The following is a 17,890-nucleotide window of genomic DNA, read 5'->3' as shown; positions in this document are numbered from 1 at the left end:
TCAAGTCCAACTCTTTCAATTTGCCTACAGCCAAGTTGCCTGTCCAGTACAAGGGCTGGTCAGGAATGTGGACTTTTGCAGTCTATGATGATTATCCCATCCCCATGCTGTTGGGGGAAGACTTGGCCAATCATGTGAAGCAGGCCAAGAGGGTGGGAATGGTCACCCGCAACCAGGCTAAACAAGCCGTGAGGCCTAGCTCTGTTCCGGAAACTTCTATCAGGACCCAGTCAGAGGTGATGGACCTGGACCCCAGGCCAATGTCTGCAACAGCAGTAGTGGATCCAGTCCCAGAGACCCAGACGGAACCAGTCCCAGAACCGGAACCAGCCGAACAACCAACACCAGACCCCGTGTCAGCACTGAATCCAGTACTTGCAACCTCAACACCAGAGGGCCCCACCGAACCTGAACTGGCAGCAGCCGATAACCCTACACAAGAGGCTCAGCCGGAGCCTGAATCCCAACATAGTGCACCAGCGGAGAGCGGTTCACAGTCAACAGAAACAGCTCCATCCCCTATATCGCTTCCAGAGGGACCAAGCCTATGTCCCCAATCCAATGAGGAACTGATGTCTCCAGCATCAAGGGAACAGTTCCAGACTGAACAGGAAGCAGATGAAAGCCTCCAGAGAGCGTGGACGGCGGCACGGAGCAACCCACCGCCTCTCAGCTCTTCTAATCGATCCAGGTTTGTTGTAGAAAGAGGACTTTTATACAAGGAAACTCTTTCTGGGGGACACCAGGAAGACTGGCATCCTCAGAGACAGTTGGTAGTTCCAACTAAATACCGGGCCAAGCTCTTGAGCTTAGCCCATGATCACCCTAGTGGCCATGCTGGGGTGAACAGGACCAAAGACCGTTTGGGGGGGTCATTCCACTGGGAGGGAATGGGCAAGGATGTTTCTACCTATGTCCAGTCTTGTGAGGTGTGCCAAAGAGTGGGAAAACCCCAAGACCAGGTCAAAGCTCCTCTCCAGCCACTCCCCATCATTGAAGTTCCATTTCAGCGAGTAGCTGTGGATATTCTGGGTCCTTTTCCGAAAAAGACACCCAGAGGAAAGCAGTACATACTGACTTTCATGGATTTTGCCACCCGATGGCCGGAAGCAGTAGCTCTAAGCAACACCAGGGCTAAAAGTGTGTGCCAGGCACTAGCAGACATTTTTGCCAGGGTAGGTTGGCCCTCCGACATCCTCACAGATGCAGGGACTAATTTCCTGGCAGGAACTATGAAAAACCTTTGGGAAGCTCATGGGGTAAATCACTTGGTTGCCACTCCTTACCATCATCAAACAAATGGCATGGTGGAGAAGTTTAATGGAACTTTGGGGGCCATGATACGTAAATTCGTAAATGAGCACTCCAATGATTGGGACCTAGTATTGCAGCAGTTGCTCTTTGCCTACAGAGCTGTACCACATCCCAGTTTAGGGTTTTCCCCATTTGAACTTGTATATGGCCGTGAGGTTAAGGGGCCATTGCAGTTGGTGAAGCAGCAATGGGAGGGATTTACACCTTCTCCAGGAACTAACATTCTGGACTTTGTAACCAACCTACAAAACACCCTCCGAACCTCTTTAGCCCTTGCTAGAGAAAACTTACAGGATGCTCAAAAAGAACAAAAAGCCTGGTATGATAAACATGCCAGAGAGCGTTCCTTCAAAGTAGGAGACCAGGTCATGGTCTTAAAGGCGCTCCAGGCCCATAAAATGGAAGCATCGTGGGAAGGGCCATTCGTGGTCCAGGAGCGCCTGGGAGCTGTTAATTATCTCATAGCATTCCCCACCTCCAACCGAAAGCCTAAGGTGTACCATATTAATTCTCTAAAGCCCTTTTATTCCAGAGAATTAAAGGTTTGTCAGTTTACAGCCCAGGGAGGAGAGGACGCTGAGTGGCCTGAAGGTGTTTACTACAAAGGGAAATGTGCTGGTGGTGTGGAAGAGGTGAACCTCTCCATGACCCTTGGGCGTATGCAGCGACAGCAGATCCAGGAGCTGTGCACTAGCTACGCGCCAACGTTCTCAGCCACCCCAGGACTGACTGAACGGGCATACCACTCCATTGACACAGGTAATGCTCACCCAATTAGGGTCCACCCTTACCGGGTGTCTCCTCAAGCTAAAACTGCTATAGAACGGGAGATCCAGGATATGTTACAGATGGGTGTAATCCGCCCCTCTGAAAGTGCATGGGCATCTCCAGTGGTTCTAGTTCCCAAACCAGATGGGGAAATACGTTTTTGCGTGGACTACCGTAAGCTAAATGCTGTAACTCGCCCAGACAACTATCCCATGCCACGCACAGATGAACTATTAGAGAAACTGGGAAGGGCCCAGTTCATCTCTACCTTGGACTTAACCAAGGGGTACTGGCAGGTACCGCTAGATGAATCTGCCAAGGAAAGGTCAGCCTTCATCACACATCTCGGGCTGTATGAATTTAATGTACTCCCTTTCGGGCTGCGAAATGCACCCGCCACTTTCCAAAGACTTGTAGATGGTCTCCTAGCGGGATTAGGAGAATATGCAGTCGCCTACCTTGACGATGTGGCCATATTTTCGGATTCCTGGGCAGACCACCTGGAACATCTACAAAAAGTCCTTGAGCGCATAAGGGAGGCAGGACTAACTGTTAAGGCTAAGAAGTGTCAAATAGGCCTAAACAGAGTGACTTACCTTGGACACCAGGTGGGTCAAGGAACTATCAGCCCCCTACAGGCCAAAGTGGATGCTATCCAAAAGTGGCCTGTCCCAAAGTCAAAGAAACAGGTTCAATCCTTCTTAGGCTTGGCCGGTTATTACAGACGATTTGTACCGCACTACAGCCAAATCGCTGCCCCACTGACAGACCTAACCAAAAAGAAACAGCCAAATGCTGTTCAGTGGACCGGAAGGTGTCAGAAGGCCTTTAACAAGCTTAAAGCGACACTCATGTCTGACCCTGTACTAAGGGCCCCAGACTTTGACAAACCGTTCCTAGTAACCACAGATGCATCCGAGCGTGGTGTGGGAGCAGTTTTAATGCAGAAAGGACCTGATCAAGAATTCCACCCTGTAGTGTTTCTCAGCAAAAAACTGTCTGAGAGGGAAAGCAACTGGTCAGTCACTGAAAAAGAATGTTATGCCATTGTCTACGCTCTGGAAAAGCTACGCCCATATGTTTGGGGACGGCGTTTCCACCTGCAAACCGACCATGCTGCACTAAAGTGGCTTCACACCGTCAAAGAAACTAACAGAAAACTTCTTCGGTGGAGTTTAGCTCTCCAAGATTTTGATTTCGACATCCAACACATCTCAGGAGCTTCTAACAAAGTGGCTGATGCACTCTCCCGTGAAAGTTTCCCAGAATCAACTGGTTAAAATCGTCCTTGAGATGTGGAAAATATTGTTAGTCTTTATGTACTTGGTAGTATATTTAGAGATGCATGTGTCTTATTAACTCTGTTTTCCTAGAGCTCCAGGAAGAAATCCCAGCCAGTGTTTCACCCTAGCTGAGATTTGGGGGGCGTGTCATAAATATAAAGGGAAGGGTAAACCCCTTTGAAATCCCTCCTGGCCAGGGGAAAGCTCCTCTCACCTGTAAAGGGTTAAGAAGCTAAAGGTAACCTCGCTGGCACCTGACCAAAATGACCAATGAGGAGACAAGATACTTTCAAAAGCTGGGAGGAGGGAGAGAAACAAAGGGTTTGTGTGTCTGTATGTAGTCGTCTTGGCCAGGGACAGAACAGGAATGGAGCCTTAGAACTTTTAGTAAGTAATCTAGCTAGGTATGTGTTAGATTATGATTTCTTTAAATGGCTGAGAAAAGAATTGTGCTGAATAGAATAACTATTTCTGTCTGTGTATCTTTTTTGTAACTTAAGGTTTTGCCTAGAGGGGTTCTCTATGTTTTTTTTAATCTAATTACCCTGTAAGATATATACCATCCTGATTTTACAGGGGGGATTTCTTTATTTCTATTTACTTCTATTTTTTATTAAAAGTCTTCTTGTAAAACACTGAATGCTTTTTCATTGTTCTCAGATCCAAGGGTTTGGGTTTGTGGTCACCTATGCAAATTGGTGAGGCTTTTTATCCAACATTTCCCAGGAAAGGGGGGGTGCAAGTGTTGGGAGGATTGTTCATTGTTCTTAAGATCCAAGGGTCTGGGTCTGTGGTCACCTATGCAAATTGGTGAGGCTTTTTACCAAACCTTGTCCAGGAAGTGGGGTGCAAGGTTTTGTGAAGTATTTTGGGGGGAAGGACGCGTCCAAACAGCTCTTCCCCAGTAACCAGTATTAGTTTGGTGGTGGTAGCGGCCATTCCAAGGATAACGGGGGTAATATTTGTTACCTTGGGGAAGTTTTGACCTAAGCTGGTAAAGATAAGCTTAGGAGGTTTTTCATGCAGGTCCCCACATCTGTACCCTAGAGTTCAGAGTGGGGGAGGAACCTTGACAGGAAGTTTTGACAGATTAAGCAAGTCAGGATTTTGCCCTTAAATTCCAAAACAATAGAGAAGCATTGGGATGAATTAAGCGATTCCACTATAATAATTGATAATCTGAACCTTCCTCCTCCCCCCCACTTTTCTAAACATTTAAAAGTTCTAAATATTCTGCCTTTTTTAAAGAATACATTCTACATTTTTTAAAAAAAGAAAAGGAGTACTTGTGGCACCTTAGAGACTAACCAATTTATTTGAGCATGAGCTTTCGTGAGCTACAGCTCACTTCATCGGATGCATACCGTGGAAACTGCAGCAGACTTTATATACACACAGAGAATATGAAACAATACCTCCTCCCACCCCACTGTCCTGCTGGTAATAGCTTATCTAAAGTGATCATCAGGTTGGGCCATTTCCAGCACAAAGGGGGGGTGGAGGGTGAGAAAACCTGGATTTGTGCTGGAAATGGCCCAACCTGATGATCACTTTAGATAAGCTATTACCAGCAGGACAGTGGGGTGGGAGGAGGTATTGTTTCATATTCTCTGTGTGTATATAAAGTCTGCTGCAGTTTCCACGGTATGCATCCGATGAAGTGAGCTGTAGCTCACGAAAGCTCATGCTCAAATAAATTGGTTAGTCTCTAAGGTGCCACAAGTACTCCTTTTCTTTTTGCGAATACAGACTAACACGGCTGTTACTCTGAAACCTACATTTTTAAAAATTCTGTCTAAGTGCATACGTGGCTTGACTGAAAACACTTTAGCAACCCTTTGGCCAGGAGATTACTAGTCTGCTTTTTTCAGGCCTAACGAGTTCAAGGAGCATTTAACTTTTGGCTGAATAACTAAACCTTTTCCACATAAAACTGGTATAAATCAGGCTTACCGGAAGTCATTAAACTGATCGTGACAGTAATATATTGTACTGTTTCACTCAAACACAAATTAATATGTTCATATGTGTAAAAGAAAGAAGTTTGTCTGAAAACAAAACAAGTACTTTTGATTAAACAAAAGTACAAATAAATAAATAAAAGTTACAAATAAATGCAGTTTCACAAATAGGATTCCATGTAGGTACGGGGGGGGGGTCATTCTACACAAAGCAGCTTGCAGGATTGTAGCCAAAGCTTGGTAAGATCAGTAACCCCTCCCATAATTTAACTTCAAGCCATTACAGAAACTAAATGAAAAAAGGTCCGGGGGAGGGAGGGAGAAGGTGGAGAGAAGAAGAGGTAGGTTGAAAGACAAAAACAAACAAAACTCCACAGCAACACACAGATGGGCGAAGCTAACATTTCAGCAGAAGACTTACAGCTTCAGGAGAGCAATTGCACTTGTACTCCTCCAGCCTTCAACCCAATAGACTAAAAGGACATCATGCTTCCCAGCAGACATCAAGTCAATTAAGCAGGAAAAAAATGTAAATAAGATTACAAGATGCTAATGAAAATAAAGCACAAAAAAGGTAACAAATGCAATTTATAACTAACTCAACATTTTACAATTTCTAATTAAAATAAAATATCTTATGCTATAATATGTACCTTCTCAAAAGATTTTACAGCACAATAAGAACTCACGTTAAATTTGTCTCTCCAGTCCATATAGTTGCTTAGGATTTTTCCATTCTTCTGTCTTTAATGAAGCCTTCAGTTAAGTGACTGGGGATGATATCCTGCCCCCACCTAAGTCTATGGCAAAACTTCCATTGACTTCAATGGTAACTAAGCAATGGATCATCTGGTCGGAGATTTTGATCACTTGATGAGGATGATCAGGGAATCACCTGACAAAGGAGTCTGGAGGTTATAAAAGAAAGGGTCTTACATTGGCAATTTTAGAGAGAGAGAGAGGAAGAAGAAACCCGAGAAAGTCCATGATTTGTAGGAGAAGCTATATGTTGGAGAGTAGGGGGAGAGGGAGGATTTTAACCTAAGCCCAAAGATTACTCAAGAGTGGTGAGGAAACTGAGGCAGAGAATTATGTACAGGTATGTGTATTATTTTGTACAGAGCTGTTTATGTCCTGTACTATCTAAAGCAAAAGTGGTGTGGGTTTTTTGGGGGTTTTTTTTGGAGGGAATCCTTAGAGTGTCTCTTTGCTTCATTGTCATGTGTCCTTGAAGAAGTAACTATAAACCCAGTGTGGCCACCAGCCTGGAGATCTGGGAAGGGCTGTGATTAAGCTGCTGTGGGGTTGTTGCGATTAGGACTGGTCCTGGGGGCCAACGGCAGCTGGACTGTGAGGGCCCCATTCCTGTTAAGGGGTGATGGACAGTGTTAGTGCCCAGGAAATGTGCTAAAGAAGAGATAGTATGACAGCCTACTACTGAAGTGCAAAGAAGTTTAAGAGCACATGGGCCTAGTGTATGAGGCCCAAATGCAGCGGCCTAGTGAGTGTCCAGCCAAGGGGAGTTCTACTTGGCCTGCCTGTGACAAGTACCACGCTAAAATCTTGAGGACAGGATCAGTATGTTGTTATCTTGAGTTACCCAAATTAATATGCAGGTTAATAAAAGATGCACATTTCTGGAGGGAGTACTAAAACTGTTGTAATGCTAAATGTTTTTTGGACCTAACAAGAAAATAAGAGGCTTTTAACATGAATCCTAAGAAGGAAGTGTAGCAAAAGAAATGAGGATAAAGAAACTGAAGAAAATATAGTGATTGCAATATGTGACTTGAGATGGTCCCAAGGTACAAAATATTTGAAGCTATGCAAGAAGTCCTCACAATTTCAGTGCAATTTTTGGGCCAAACTCTGACCATTGAAAACGGAAGTAAATCCTTTACACTGGCACATATTATGATGTTTTTTTAATCACGTCTCTGTGCCCAAATACAAGCTGCAGAAGCCAGGATAGCTCCCCCTTGCTTGACACACAACCTGTACCATTTTTGATAAATGCTTCTATAAAATTGTAGTTTTGTGTGTATATTCAAGGTAGAGTGAATTTAGCCACCTGATTGGAAGTACAGTGCAGAAAAGAACTCACTGTACACACCTTTACATTTGTTCTTAGTTCTAACATCAGCATTGCTTAAAATAGCTGTGAGATGGAAGTACATTTTACTATTGATATGCAAATAAGCTCACCAAACATCCCACTTGCTTCCACAGTCTGTATGTCCTCTTCTAGCCACACAAGTAGCTTTTTACACTGGAGCAGCAGTATTCACAGTGCGTAATCCTCTTTAGCAAGACAGGTCTGAGCTAAATGTGCTAGTTTTCAACTGCACTCAGAGCTTCTTTAGATCTTTGAAATCCAGCCTCGCTTTACACTAATTAATAGATTATAAACTTTATGAGATGAATCTCACACTGCCACAGTTTTAAATGGCCTCTACTCTGCTTAGCTGCTTGAATGCCAATAATTTATTCAGTGGGAGAATACAGCAAGCCATAGATAAATAATTAAAGCTGCAGAAGAGCTTGCAATATGTCGCTACCAAATTTTAATTTCAGTGTGTGGATTATCTGCTACTTGTGTCTTCTAAATACATATTCTGTTTAGCATTTGCATCACTTAACTCTAGTATATATTATACTGCATTAGCTTCAAGTTTAGTTATTTTTCCTAAAATTTTTGTTTGCTGTGTTAAAATAAAATCCTAATATCTCATCACTCATCTATACTAATTATCACACTGTCTGGTGTGGCACATGACCATGAGTAGCAGCCTCAGGGCAGACATCCCAGATTTGTGGTATGTTCTGTGATTAGATTTCACCAACCCAGTAACAAATGTAAACTCCTAAAGCCCTCCACCCCAGAGTCCAAACTGATGGCATGAGTTCATGCATAGGGGTCTCCTTCCGGGAGGGAGTTAAGAATGCAATCAACCGGGCCTCTGTCCTTTGATAGTACACAATGCCTCATTTGCCTTCAGTGGGCCATCTTGTATGAAGGATGAGCACTTTACATTATGATTAGATTCTTTTTCTGATTGAGTTACACAATTACAGAGGTTTACAAATCAAACACTCACCAATGGCTATAGAGGTTGTAAGTGAGATCAATACATGCAGCATTTTACAAGCATTTCATAAAGTCTAAATTCTTTCTTATCAACTTAACATCTAATATCTATTTTGCTAATGCTGATACACAGAGAAGCAGGACTGGTTTCCAGCCATGCCTTTTTAAATGTTCAGTGAGGCCTGGGGCCTTGGCGTGAGCTGGCACCTGGTGTGCCATCATCACACTAATTAATTAATGTTTGGCTCTGGTCAGTAGCATACACTGATGGTACTTGCTGATGTACTTCCACAATTGGCATTATCTTACAGTTGGAGAGCTAAATAGTGCAATTGTGGTTTCTTCATTATCATAGATTCATAGATTCATAGATATTTAGGTCAGAAGGGACCATTATGATCATCTAGTCTGACCTCCTGCACAATGCAGGCCACAGAATTTCACCCACCACTCCTAAAAAAGACCTCACACCTATATCTGTGCTATTGAAGTCCTCAAATTGTAGTTTGAAGACCTCAAGGAGCAGAGAATCCTCCAGCAAGTGACCCGTGCCCCATGCTACAGAGGAAGGCGAAAAACCTCCAGGGCCTTCCAATCTGCCCTGGAGGAAAATTCCTTCCCGACCCCAAATATGGCGATCAGCTAAACCCTGAGCATATGGGCAAGATTCATCAGCCAGATACTACAGAAAATTCTTTCCCGGGTAACTTGGATCTTACCCCATCTAAAAACCCATCACAGGCCATTGGGCCTATTTACCATGAATATTTAATTACCAAAACCATGTTATCCCATCATACCATCTCCTCCATAAACTTATCGAGTTTAATCTTAAAGCAAGATAGATCTTTTGCCCCCACTACTTCCCTCGGAAGGCTATTCCAAAACTTCACTCCTCTGATGGTTAGAAACCTTCGTCTAATTTCTAATCTAAATTTCCTAGTGGCCAGTTTATATCCATTTGTTCTTGTGTCCACATTGGTATTGAGTTTAAATAATTCCTCTCCCTCTCTGGTATTTATCCCTCTGATATATTTATAGAGAGCAATCATATCTCCCCTCAACCTTCTTTTAGTTAGGCTAAACAAGCCAAGCTCCCTGAGTCTCCTTTCATAAGACAAGTTTTCCATTCCTCGGATCATCCTAGTAGCCCTTCTCTGTACCTGTTCCAGTTTGAATTCATCCTTCTTAAACATGGGAGACCAGAACTGCACACAGTACTCCAGGTGAGGTCTCACCAGTGCCTTATATAACGGTACTAAAACCTCCTTATCCCTACTGGAAATACCTCTCCTGATGCATCCCAAGACGACATTAGCTTTTTTCACAGCCATATCACATTGGCAGCTCATAGTCAACCTATGATCAACCAATACTCCAAGGTCCTTTTCCTCCTCCGTTACTTCTAGTTGATGTGTCCCTAGCTTATAACTAAAATTCTTGTTATTAATCCCTAAATGCATGACCTTACACTTCTCACTATTAAATTTCATCCTATTCCTATTAGTCCAGTTTACAAGGTCATCCAGATCCTCCTGTAGGGTATCCCTGTCCTTCTCTAAATTAGCAATACCTCCCAGCTTTGTATCATCTGCAAACTTTATTAGCACACTCCCACTTTTTGTGCCCAGGTCAGTAATAAAAAGATTAAATAAGAATGGTCCCAAAACTGATCCTTGAGGAACTCCACTGGTAACCTCCCTCCAACTTGACAGTTCACCTTTCAGTAGGACCCGTTGTAGTCTCCCCTTTAACCAATTCCCTATCCACCTTTCAATTTTCCTATTGATGCCCATCTTATCCAATTTAACTAATAATTCCCCATGTGGCACAGTATCAAACGCCTTACTAAAATCTAAATAAATTAGATCCACTGCGTTTCCTTTATCTAAAAAATCTGTTACTCTCTCAAAGAAGGAAATCAGGTTGGTTTGGCACGATCTACCTTTTGTAAAACCATGTTGTATTTTGTCCCATTTACCATTGACTTCAATGTCCTTAACTACCTTCTCCTTCAAAATTTTTTCCAAGACCTTGCATACTACAGATGTCAAACTAACAGGCCTATAATTACTTGGATCACTTTTTTTCCCTTTCTTAAAAATAGGAACTATGTTAGCAATTCTCCAATCATATGGTACAACCCCTGAATTTACAGATTCATTAAAAATTCTTGCTAATGGGCTTGCAATTTCTTGTGCCAATTCTTTTAATATTCTTGGATGAAGATTATCTGGGCCCCCCGATTTAGCCGCATTAAGCTGTTTGAGTTTCGCTTCTACCTCAGATATGGTGATGTCTACCTCCATATCCTCATTCCCATTTATCATGCTACCATTATCCCTAAGATCCTCTTTAGTCTTATTAAAGACTGAGGCAAAGTATTTGTTTAGATATTGGGCCATGCCTAGATTATCCTTGACCTCCACTCCATCCTCAGTTTTTAGCGGTCCCACTTCTTCTTTCTTTGTTTTCTTCCTATTTATATGACTATAGAACCTTTTACTATTGGTTTTAATTCCCTTTGCAAGGTCCAACTCTACTTGACTTTTAGCCTGTCTCACTTTATCCCTACATATTCTGACCTCAATAAGGTAGCTTTCCTTACTGATCCCTCCCTTCTTCCACTCCCTATATGCTTTCTGCTTTTTCTTAATTACCTCTCTAAGATGCTTGCTCATCCAGCTTGGTCTACAACTCCTGCCTATGAATTTTTTCCCCTTTCTTGGGATGCAGGCTTCCGATAGCTTCTGCAGCTTTAATTTAAAATAATCCCAGGCCTCCTCTACCTTTAAACCCATAAATTCTTCAGTCCAATCCACTTCCCTAACTAATTTCCTTAATTTTTGAAAGTCAGCCCTTTTGAAATCAAAAACCCTAGTTGCAGATTTATTTTTGTTAATCCTTCCATTCAGTTTGAACTGAATTAGCTCATGATCACTTGAGCCAAGATTATCCCCTACAACCATTTCCTCTATGAGATTCTCATTACTCGCCAAGACCAAATCTAAAATGGCATCCCCTCTAGTCGGTTCAGCAACTACTTGTTGAAGGAATCCATCAGCTATCGCATCTAGGAAAATCTGAGCCCTATTATTATTACTAGCACTCATCCTCCAGTCTATATCTGGGAAGTTAAAGTCTCCCATGATCACACAGTTTCCATTAGTATTTACTTTATTAAAAACATTAAAAAGGGCTCTATCCATATCCAAATTAGATCCCGGATCCATTAGCTCCCTTTGTCACCTCTTCCTAGTCTTGTAGCCCATTCACGCTGCCCCCCCCGCCATGTTTACAATAGTTTCCCATTTCCCATCTGCTAAGTTACTACTTCTTTCCCCAAACCCTCTTTAAAGCTACTTTAAAACCACTACTTCTAGGAATTCTTCCTAACTTGTTCCCCTGACAATTCTGTCTCTCCATATACCTCACTGAACCCTTGTCCCAGGTCTTGTCTTGTCTGTCTCTAGTGCAGGACATTTTGAAGAGCTTGCAGGTGATGTTTGTAAAATGCCATATACATTTACAATGCTGTATTAATGATTAATATGCTCAAAATTAATGTCATTTCTCACAAATTTATGAATCCTTATAAGATACTTATGCTTTTTGTTTGCCATCTCATCATGTTGGCTCTCACCTTGTAATGTACTTTCCAGTTTGCTGAAAGCATGATAATGAGGCATGCGTAATTGAAATGAAAATCTCTTTAGAGCTCCTTCTGATTGACTATACTGTGAAGCATAATCAAGGACTTCTGAAATTACACAAAAGTACACATGATGATGCACAGCAAAAATCGGTGGCTCTGCATGAGTTGCTTAGTGGTTGACACACTGTCCTTACAATTGCTTTAATTATGAAAAAAATAGCAGGGATACACAACTGGGCACTGAAACCAAATCAGTAATCTTGCATATGCACCAGAAAGGAACTTTGTGAATGAAATAAAATGAAAGTGCTAGACGTTGGAAGCCTTTTGTTCTGGAAATGGTCTCCAAATGAGCAGTTTAAAACCTGCAAGAACAAAGAAATTTTCACATTCTAGTTATACCTACTGCAAACAGAAGTGCTATCCCTGCTGATATCAATATTTATGCACTTATCTTGCAGATTGAAGATATTCTCCCCTAACTTTTGAGAGAGTGATTTCTGGACATTAAAGTAATTACTTTCTGACTATATGCATAATTCCATAAACATCTATGATGTCCTTTTCAAGGGCAAATTTCCTTTGTTTATTAGAGCACAGTTGAACATAGTATACTTTACCCCTCAAAATTATGTAATCTTATAGACTGTATTACAGAGACATATACTAAAAATGGACAATTATTAACAAATATTTCATCCCCAAAGCTGTGTTAAAAGAATGGGAAGATTGCAAAGTCAAGCTCTGATTAATTAAATGCCAGCATTTGGGTTGCCTGAACAACCTTAATTTGGCACCTTTGTGTATGTGCATTATGATCACATACTATTTGTTCCACAGGACACCTGTCTCTTTCAACGGAATAGGACAGAGAGTGCTCACCGAATGTGTGGTTATTTAAATGCTTCCTTTTCTCTTCATCATTCATTGTGCCTCCCCGCCCCCCAATGTCTTATTTACTGCACACCACTGAAACCTTGGACTACAATATTAATTTCCTTATGGGCTTTTCTATGCTGCTGTCATCATAATATCTGGTTGCTTCAAAAGCATGAATGGGTTTATCTTCACAACACATCTGTGAGGTGAGGTGCTATTTATTATCCTTTTTTTCCACAGGCAGAACTGAGGCATAGAGAGATTAAGGCCAAATTTGTCAAATGTCACCTAATTTTGGAGGCTCCGTTTGAGAAGGCTATGGCCTGACTTTTTTCCCCGGAGTATTGTATAGCATTTCACATGTTCAGAGCAGAACTCCCATTGACTTCTGCAAATCTTTGACTTTCCTGGGTATCTGGCAGTTGAATCTTGCCCATATGGTCAGGGTTCAGCTGATTGCCATATTTGGGGTTGGGAAGGAATTTTCCTCCAGGGTAGATTGGAAGAGGCCCTGGAGGTTTTTCGCCTTCCTCTGTAGCATGGGGCACAGGTCACTTGCTGGAGGATTCTCTGCTCCTTGAAGACTTTAAACCACGATTTGAAGACTTCAATAGCTCAGACATAGGTGAGAGGTTTTTCGCAGGAGTGGGTGCGTGAGATTCTGTGGCCTGCATTGTGCAGGAGGTCGGACTAGATGATCATAATGGTCCCTTCTGACCTTAATATCTATGAATCTATGAAATCAGTGCTCAGCACTTCTGCGAATCAGACCCCAGGTGTCTCAATTTGGGTAATCAGTATGAGGATCACATAGTAGCCACAGGTGAAAAGGTTAGTTTAAGTGATTTATCCAGCATCGTATGGGAATTCTGTGACAGAGGCAGGGATGGAATCCAATTTTCTAGCATAGCACTCAACTGCCTTTAGCACAAGACCATCCCAACTGCTGCAACTGAGGAGAGGCCCTACAGATAACAGGCTCATTCACTTCACAACTCTGGTTGGTCCCCAGGGCACAGACTGTCTTGTGAACTGAATCAGGCAGAGGTCCTGTGGAAAGAATAGTGTGATCATGTAATTACAGACTGTATTATAATGCCTACACACAAGAGAGATGAATTAAAGTTGCATGGGCAACTTTAATACTGACTTATTCTAACTTGTGGGTTTTTTTCCCCAATATTAGCATTCTTTTTAAATGGTTTTATTCTGGGATGTAACTTCCGATGTTTTTTAATGCAAACTGAAAAACCAGAAATCCACCACATAAAACCATGCTGCTCCCCACCTTGGGTTATCAGCAGAGTTGAGATGTCTAGATCCACAGTACAATCCTCTGTTGCTTGAGCTAGCGGAGTAACTGTTAGCAATAGAAATTTATCTTCTGTGTGGACCGGCTGAAAAAGGAGTAGAGACACACACTTTGCCTATTGGGTTTTACAGCTATTTGGTGGCCAGCATAGAAATACCAAGACCCTGGAATCCTAGGTTCAATTTCAGGTCTATAGAGGAATGTTACAAACCATTCTGCTACCAACCCCACTTTCCCTGTCCCATTCTGTCCCTGTCATCCCCCTCTCCAACTCCTGTCTCCTCCCCCCCGCCTTCTTCTATCCTTCCACTCCTTCCTTTCTCTGCCCCCTGCCCGTTTTCCTCAGGTCAGCTCCTATCCTCTCCTCCCTGTCTGTTGTGGCTCTCTTCCCCACTCCATGTGCTCCTTCTTCTAACCTCCCTTCCCTAGACTCCTATCCTCCCCCCCAACCTCGTATATTCCATCTTACTCCATTTAGTCTTTGCCTGTCTGCATTCCAATCAGGTTGCCTCCTCTTTCTCCTCGAAGCTACATAGGCACCTGAATGGGGGTAGAGGGGAGGGAAGAAGAGAGGGGAAAGAACTGAGTACAGTAGAAATGGCATGAGAATAGCCCCCTGCAACTGAAAGGAGCAATTTCCGGAAAAGTGCTGCTCAACCCCAGCAGCTGGGAGATGATGGAGTGTGCTCTGTGCAGATGGAACCTTCTGAGAATTTAGATGCCAAACTCTAACAAGCCTCTACTAAATACGTGCCAACTGATATTTTTTTCAGAGGCTCATAACTTGGTCAGCTTTGGTCAAATCTTCATGTGGATGGCAAAAGACTAATCCTTGACACAAAGGCACCTCCTTGCTTAATTTAAGTCCCTGCTCCAAAGCTTTGAGGGGATAGAGGTTCTCAACTAAATTCTTATAAAACATAATTAACATGGACAAAGCAACGTATTATTCTTTAACCTGTTCTCGGAAATGGCTGAACCACTGTCGGTGTAACTTTTAAAAAAAAATCACCTGGAGGCAAGCAACTGGCATGGTAAATTCCAGCTAGAACAGTTTACACAACTGAAAACAGGGTCTCAAGTGGAAAGTGTTGAGCAACATTAAATATAGGTGCTGCACCCTTAAACATTTTCTGCTCGCTCTACACTGAGCAATAGAGTTTTGTAAGTTTACCTCATCCCTGAAGGTTTTCAAATATTAGGTATTTCTGGGTTGAATTTTGTCCCCTGTATTGTTAAATACATGTAATTCTTGTGTGAAATGTTGGGAGGCAAGGGCTGTAACCAGTCTGAAGATGGCATATAGCTTTAACTTTAATTGAATATAGATCTGTCTGTTAGAGACACTAGTTGAAAGCTTCAGATATGGACATCTTCAAAGCTTTACAACGAGTTATAAATTTCGGTTCTAAACTTTGCATCTCAGTCCTACCTCTAGCTCTTCTGCTGCCTCAGTGCCTTCAGGAGCTTTGGCAATGGCTAGGAATATATTGGGTAAGATTTCATCCACACAAGGCTGAAGAAATGCACTGGGGTATAAAATTATCTGGAGGAATAGAGGAAGATTGTGCCTGGCCCTTCATTCGAGGGTGTTGTGCTGTCTTTTTCCGGCAAGGTTCAGAGTATCAGGGTCCTACTATTTCTGTATGGTTTCATGATATGCATTTGGCAGAGGTGGCCTCTCGTTCCTTTTTTCCATTTGAGACCAGCCATAATACAACAACCTTTCTCCCAGGTGCAGACATTGCACTGTGACCATGCTTTTGTCATCTCCATGTTAGTTTTTGTAGCTACTATAGTAATGCATCTGGCGCAGAATATAATATCCCACTGACATACTGTACCCCATGTTCATCATTTTCATGACTGATATATTCTGTACAAAGTATGCCTCATGAGGTATCATTTGAAATAACATAATCTGCTGAACATCATTGTCTTGTTAAAATGTGTGTACAGCTATGAGATTTTACGATGTTTGTAACTGAAATATATTGTAATTCTGTGAAACGCCAACAGACTAGCTCCTCAGACACAACAAGGGACTGACCACAGGTGTTAGAAAACTGTTAACTGCTGAAACAATCATTTGCCAGCAGGACAGACTGAAAAAAAATGTACTTGTCATGCCTGGTCTCAGCCAGGATGCACCCATTCCGCTTGGAGCCTGGCTTCCCCAGACTCCCCTCCAAGCACAGCTGCTGCCCAGAGGCTCCCGGTGCCCTGCTACACCTCTGACTCCCCAGTACTTCTGGCAGGCCCCCTCCACCTCGGTACTGCCGGGAAGCTCTCAGATTCAGTACTGCCCCCCTGACTGCCTGGTTCCCTGCTGCCAGGAGCCTGGCTGCTCTCCCCGTCCCACCCCGGTCTCTTGGTTTGGCTTGCCACCACATCCAGGCTCCTGGTTGCAAGCTCCATGCCCAGAGTCTGGGTGGCTCCCAGGTTCCTGGCACCACCGATAATAGGAGGGTAGTGTGGACATGACCCACCACAGTAATTATTATTGTGGCTGTAAGTCGCCCCAACATAGGTCAACTTCAGATTCTAAAGTAGACATGCCCTAAGAATGGAGAGCTCACAACACACAAATTAACTCCCCCTCAATCTCTGCTCACAGTAGCTACAATGTTTGAAAGAACAAAGGAAGCTTTTAGAACCAGAGGTTCTACCTGGAAGCCTTTTCAGCTAGTATATACTGCTGTAAGCTTTTGGATGAGGGGAAAAATTGTTTTGTTTTGTTTTCAAGGTCACTTAGCTTGGTAAAATTGAGGAATTAGCTTGCCTGTTTATCCTTTTATTTTTTTAACCAATTTTGACCTTTATTCCTCACCACTTATAATCACTTCAAATCTATCTTAAACTTCTTTGACTGTTTTTTCTCAACCAGTGTGTTTTGACTGAAGTGTTTCAGAAATCTCTACTCAGGTCAACCAGGCTAGTGCATATTCATTTCCAGTTGTTGCAATGATGGATTATGTATGAGCTTGTGCCAACCGGTGGGCTGCTGAAAAGTACAATTTGCACATTTCTGGGGGTAAAGACTGGGACTGAGGAGTATGCGGGTGTTACCATGTATCTATTCATGAAAAGCTGGGTATAGCATTTATGTATTCAGCTGGGAGTGACTTTGCATGTTGGTGGCTGTGAGTGAACAGGCTCTGTTCACTAGCAAGCAATGTAAAAGGTATCCCAGGCTGGAGAGGTAAGGTACACAGCAGTTCAAGTTGCACACTGGAGAATGTCTCACCCACCTCCTGAGTGGGGTGGGCTAAAGTGGATACAAAATACATGTGCCATGCTCGCAAGAGGCTATGCAGTTGCATTTACAAATTGCTTGTGATAATTTTTTTAAAAAATCCCACAATGTCTGGGTAATCCAGTTTTCTAAGAGATTACCTTTCTCCCTGGGCCCACTGTGGCAGCTGAGGTTCACCATGCTGTCCTGGACAGCACAACCTGGGGCAGCAGAGCATTATCAGTTCCATCCCCCTGCCTTTGAATTTACAAATCATGCTGATTTGAGTTACAAATCATGCTGCAAGGATTTCTCATTCAGTCAGGCTTTACAATGAATATTCCTCTGACTGCATGGCTTGAATTAGGCAATTTTATATAGAAGGATGTGACATT

At 42.7% G+C, this 17,890-nt stretch overlaps 1 protein-coding gene across 16 annotated transcripts in view; it reads left to right on the top strand.

The window, feature by feature from the left end:
• The window catches only part of SNTG1 (syntrophin gamma 1), a 526,846-nt gene that overhangs the window by 174,816 nt on the left and 334,140 nt on the right, over window positions 1-17,890 (top strand). Inside the window, exon 1 of one of the 16 annotated variants that reach the window (XM_073331219.1) lies at window positions 13,083-13,154. The exons of the other annotated variants lie outside the window; for them this stretch is intronic. The gene's annotated coding sequence lies outside the window, so the exon portion shown is untranslated. Of the gene's footprint in view, window positions 1-13,082; window positions 13,155-17,890 lie in introns of those variants that run through there. 16 annotated transcript variants of the gene reach the window in all.

This window comes from Lepidochelys kempii, chromosome 2, assembly GCF_965140265.1.
Source record: "Lepidochelys kempii isolate rLepKem1 chromosome 2, rLepKem1.hap2, whole genome shotgun sequence".
Lineage (NCBI taxonomy): Eukaryota > Metazoa > Chordata > Testudines > Cheloniidae > Lepidochelys > Lepidochelys kempii.
This window is presented reverse-complemented; position numbering and strand designations above follow the sequence as displayed.